This window comes from Bison bison, unplaced genomic scaffold (genome assembly GCF_000754665.1).
Source record: "Bison bison bison isolate TAMUID 2011002044 unplaced genomic scaffold, Bison_UMD1.0 scf7180017864376, whole genome shotgun sequence".
Taxonomy (NCBI): Eukaryota; Metazoa; Chordata; class Mammalia; order Artiodactyla; family Bovidae; genus Bison; species Bison bison.
Genome location: NW_011494948.1, coordinates 14873635 through 14879930, shown reverse-complemented (window position 1 = coordinate 14879930; position 6296 = coordinate 14873635).

The window sequence follows — 6296 nt, the reverse complement described above, 5'->3', positions numbered from 1 at the left end:
GTTCTGTTTCTGCTTTTTTAGCTATGGTAGTTCCCATCCCACCTCACCCCACCCTGGATTCTGACATAACTCCTCACCTAAGTGCTTATTTAACTCCAGAGAACTCCCTAGCCTCCTTGGGCCACGTGAGGATAAGAAGATAAGTCTGAAGCCTGGAAATGGCCTTACCCTCTCCTAATGAGGCTGATTTCTTGCATTTCAGCTTCCAGAACTGTGAAAAATTAAATTTCTGTTATTTAACTTGCAGGAGATTTGGATTGACATATATACATTGTTGATACTATGGGTAAGATGGGTAACTAATAAGAACCTACTGTATAGCCCAAGGACCTCTATTCAGTGCTCTGTGGTGAACTAAGTGGGAAGGAAATCCAAAATAGAGGGGATATATGTCGACACAGAGCTGATTAACTTTGCGGGACAGCAGAAACTAACACAACATTGTAAAGGAACTATGCTCCAATAAAAATTAATAAAAAATAAATAAAAGTCACCTAGTCTGGGATATCTTGTTATAACAGCCCAAACAGACTAAAACTGAAAGGGGAAAAAAATGCAGTGCTTGTTGATTTCTTTAGTGTAAATACTCTATTTTCATTTCAAACAGTGAAAGTAACAGTAGTGAACATGTAGTTAGGAAGAATTGTGCGCACAGGAACCCATACAAGCTGGGTGTTGGATTCGTAGTGACCACTATGGTTCAGATGCCTGTTATGTGGAATCAGTTTTGAGGGGAAGGGATGACAATTGAGGCTCATCACACCTTGAAGAGTTACTGTAATGGGGAGCAATGCAAGCAGTTCTTTGCCTCTTTTTACCCTTGTAGGAAACACAGCTGTTCTCTCCAGCATCTGTTTGATACCACATTTCCTCTGCTTTTTTTTTCTTTTAATCTCTCCTATTTTTAATTTTTATTACCTGCTACTGCACTGATCTACTTTCGTGAGAGAATGGTGCCTTCTAGGCAAGAATGGGCAATAGCTGGTGAGCCAGTCGCCATACACTGAAGTTCAGGGGCTCGCTCTCCTCTGTGTACATTGAGGTGCTCAGAAAAAGTTGCGTCCACCTAGGAGAAAAGATGTCCCGGGCTGCCTCCAGGTTTGGAGACTGTCCTACAGCCTGTGGATTTCAGAAAACTGGTACTAGATAAGAGGGTCTTGCATACAAAAAAAGTGTAGATTTGCTTTCACCAATATCAACATATACATTCCATTCTTAAGGACTTTTTCTTCTTTAAGGCTTTTACTCCTTGAAATTTGTCACTAAGAGTGCAGACGTGTAGCTTTTCTGTATCTATGTAATTTTATTCACATGAATATTTCTTGATGACTATTGAGTTCTAATTAGTATGGTACATTTGTAAGATTATAGGTATCCATGATACAATACATAATATATTATATCCATGATATAGTGATTTCATTGCCCTATGACAGAAGATCAGGAAGGTAATTTAAAAATGTCTGAGAATATATCTGTCTAAGGAGAGCACTCCTATACATGATCAGAGTCTCTTGTGCAGTTAGTATTTACTAGTTGGAATTTCTAAAGTTTTGAATAATTATTATATTTCTCTGGTGTCAAGTTCATTAACTGTTAAGAGATATGACCCAGTTAATGCCAAAAGATAATACCAAAAGGAATTAAAAAACCAAGCAATCATTCAAAGTGCTTAGGACAGGCAGAATGTTGAAGTGTTTAAATTTTGGAATCAGAGGAATTGGGTGCCAATCCCAGAGGTTAACCAACTAGGTGACCTTGGGCAAATTACTTTTAACTCTTCAAGCATCATTTTCCTTATCTATAAAGTGGGGATAATAATAATATTTGCCTCCTGAGGTTGCTTAAGTATTAAATGAGCTCGTTTATATAAAACCCTTAGCCAGTTTCTGGATTTCTCTTATCCATCCATTCCTTCAATGAGTAAGAGTACGTACCATGTAGCAGGCCTTGAGATCATAATAAGATCTCAGTGAATATTAGCTCTCACTTTGTGTTTAATAAATACCCTGTACCAAAAAGATACATAAGAAACTCATGCTACTGTCACAGGTCTTTCAAGATTTTTAAATGACTTATAGTTTAATTTTTTCATGCTTCTCCAATTCTACACAATTCCTCAAAGATCAACCATTTCATTTGCAAATATCCCAGAAGAGCTGACTTCCTGGGTGTGTGACCTATGTAATCACACAGGGCTCACACTCAGAAAGTCCCCAGGTATTGGTTTAGTGTTCTGCTATTGCTTTCTAGAAGTTATGGATAACTTTTCAACGAAGGCCCTACATTTTATTTTTTTCCTTTCTTTCATTAGCTGTTGCAAGTTATGTAGCCTGTCCTGCCCAGAATATAATGCTTCTGGGTCCTAGAATCCAGATTTCATTTAGAACAACCAGGTATTCTCCAGCTACTTCTCAGGCTTCTGTTCCCTCACTATTTTGCTCTGTGCTGCTTTGATTATAAGGAACAGAATCCCCTCAATAAAAGGAAAGATAAATGTAAGGAATTAGTCATCAAATTTGAATCCCACGGACAAAGGAGCCTGGCAGGCTACAGTCCATAAAGTGGCAAAGAGTGGGACATGGCTGAGCGACTAACACTTTACTTTCTGGTGCCAGCCCCACCCTTGCATAGTCCTGAGACTGAGTGTCCCCTTGAATTTCATACCCTAGATCTCACTTGCCTCATCCTCATCTGTCCCTGCTGTGGTCCTTGGGGGAGCACATGGCCCAAGAAGAAAACGCCAAGGAACAAAATATCCAAGAGCAGGGAAATGAAAAGTCTCTCTTCCTTCCTCCAGTCCCCACTAGGACTTGCCATGGGCTGAATCCAAGTGGAAGTCAGAGGGCACGGAATTTCTTTTAATGAAGACCTCAGAGGTCAGGCCAGCTGCGTGGCTCTGAAAAGGTAAACTACCCAGCACACGTTGGTAACAGGACAGACAGACAGACAACAATAAAGCTTTTCTAGTGTTATCACCAGTATGTATGCTATGTGTGTTAGTTCAGTCCAGAAACACTAAATTACTTTTGAGCTTTGCTACTTCATTTCTATTAAGTTGAAAAAAGAAAGGGTTTTTAAGGTTTGTCCAGATGCGTCAGGATTCAGCCTCCTAACAAGCCTAACACTTGGTATAGGGCAACTCATATGTGGAAGGTGACCTCCTCAGAGACAGTCATTTAACTAGCTCCTGACAGCTACAATTATGACTAATGGAACTATTCAGTGACCATCATGCCCTGCATCCACACCAGTTAAGATTTTTACGACCTTTATAGCCCAGAATGTAATAATGATTTCTCTCCTTTTTCCTCCCCCCATATATATATATATTTAATATAGATGTTGCTCTATATCAGAACATAAAAAATAAAAATATGAGAACAATAGTTAGCTGTTTGTAATTGCTTATCACTGTATTTTCTTGTACAGCATAATAACACTGGAAGATAATGTAACTTTGCTCATATCAATACACATTTATAGAATGTTTCCTCTTGATTTACATTTCCATCTGAATAGGTTAATAGGATGTCCTTCAACTTGCTTCTCTTTTTGTATCTAGTTGTCAAAATGAAGTCATTAAAAATCAGATAATTCTTGGGTCATTTTTCCCCTTTATGATGAAATAAGTATTCAGTAATGAGCTCTCAAAGAAAAGAAAACAAAGAGAACTTTGTTATTACAATGTAATACCTCAGTCTAAAAATACTAAAAAGAGATGCAAATAAAAATGGATTTCTTTATTATATTAAACAAGAAAATGCATTTATATACAGAAAACTATGCAATTAAATCACATTTCACTAAGAAATTATTAGAAATACTTGGCTTTCCAGGGAAGAGTAACAGGTGAAAAAAGTGCATGCCTTCTTCCCTGTCTAAATGCAGTTAAACTTTTTCTAGTGGCATTTATAAACAACTGAAAAAAATAATGAATAATTTGGCTCCATTGCTGTTATCTACATGATATCAGAATGATCTTTGTAAATACAATGGAGAAAGAACCCCTTCTCTATTAAGAAAATGAATAGTCTGGTTTTTATTTTGGTTTGATGTTTTGTTTTTGTTTTGAAGGGGGTTTCTGATTTCTTTATTCTGCGTAAACCCAAGGTTTTCCACACATAATCTTGCCATAGCCCAACCCTGAAGCTTCCCTCATCAAAAGAGTGACCATGTACAAAAGATCTTCAGCTATCAGTTGTAAAGCACCTAAAATGTAATTGAAATTTCTGTAGTGGTTTCCTTGGTGATTCTTTTTTGCCTCCTCAGGGATGTTCCTGGACCCCAGGCTAACATTATAGAATTAGAATGAAAGATTCCATTGTCAGAGATGTAGCCAAAAGGATGGGATTGATTTTGGATAAGGTTAAAACACAGAAAATGAGACATTTATTGAATATTTTTTCCTTTACAGTTTAAATTCTCAATTATAAATTATATAGCACATATATCGTCTCTTCCTTCTGGATTAATAAATCTGTAGACTTTCCTTTAAGAGCTTGTCAACCAGAGTTATACCAGACAATTTCAATCTCGAATGAGTGAATGATTTTTAACTTTTCCTAAAGTGTATAGCCTAAGATGACTTATTGGAATATTTTGAGTGGTATGAAAGAATAAATTTTTAATTAAGATGACAATATGAGACATAACACAACATATGCATTTCACACAAGCATGTTTTCAATAACTATATAGGATAAACAAAGAAACCAAAGCTAGTTAGTGGTAGATTAAATTGATTCACATGTAATCATTAGTAGCTTCAGAAAACAATGCTGGAAGCAACTACCAAATTTTTCTAAATATAAAGTGACCTCAAATTTAAATCAGTCCCTTATTTTCCTATTAAGAAGACGCAAAAATAGTGAAGTATTGGGTTTGTTTTGCCCTACGAGAATATATAATATTTTAGAACCTTTGAAGACATAGTAAAAAATCATTTAATAATTTACACATCCACGTATACTTAACTTGGGCTTCCCTGGTGACGCAGCAGTAAAGAATCCATCTGCAATGCAGGAGCCGCAGGAGACACTGATTGCATCCCTGGGTCAGGGAAGATTCCCCCAGAGGAGAACATGACAATCCACTCCAGTGTTCTTGCCTGGAGACTCCCATGGGCAGAGGAGCCTGGCGGGCTACAGTCCATAGGGTTGCAAAGAGTGGGACTCGACTAACGTGACTTAGCACCCACGCACCCACCCAAGAAACATGGATTCAATCTTTGGGTTGGGAAGTTCCCCTGGAGTAGGAAATGGCAAGCTACTCCAGTATTCTTACCTGGAAAATTCCATGAACAGAGGAGTCCATGGGACTGTAAAGAGTCTGACATGACTCTGAGCATGCACATATACAAATTTACAATTACCTAGTATTATTTTCAGATGTTTTCCTACTCATATATATTCATTAAACAATTTTATTCAAACTTTCCATGGGCATATTCATAATCAGTATCTTTGTTACAAAGAGAGCCACATTTTAAATCATCATAATTTTCTAGCACACCATCTTCACTTCCATCTAAGTTGCTTAAGACTAAGCATTTATTGAATCTGTATGTGAGCTGTAACTGGAAATTTTATTCTAAGTCATAAGTACCTATTTAAGGAAGATTAAGGCAGTTACTTTCATTCATACTATATGTAATATTCATGATATTCATCAAATAACCATTTAATAGAATGCTTAATAGTATGGGTAAATAAACAATCAGAGAGTGTTAGAGTATTTTTAACTACAACAACAATTACAAAAACCAGAAGTCTTCTGATCTCTCCTCCACACCCCTGACTCCAGATTTCTAGTGGCCACTACTTTCAAGGCAGTTAGGGCTTTTTTTGTTTGTTTTTTCTCTCAGTATTCACCTTCCTATTTTTAAGTGAGTTATTCAAGTATTTCTTGATTTTTTCAAAAAAGTTTTAGATAATATCTATAGACTTCCTACTTTGAAAGATGAGGGTTTAATCTCTCTTATATTAATATATGTCTCCCTCTGCAAACTCTCTCTCCATCTTTTTAATGTAGTATCACAATTTGGAATTAAATCAATACTCAGTGTTTACATTATGATGCTTATATTAAGAGTGACAACTGAACCACCTTGTGTGCTATAATAACATTTCCATTATTGTATGATATTTTTGTTTTTCTTTCCTCTCACACCAGGAATAATGACTATCGTTGCTGCTGCTACTGCTAAGTCGCTTCAGTCGTGTCCAACTCTGTGTGACCCCATGGACGGCAGCCCACCAGGCTCCCCCATCCCTGAGATTCTCCAGGCCAGACAC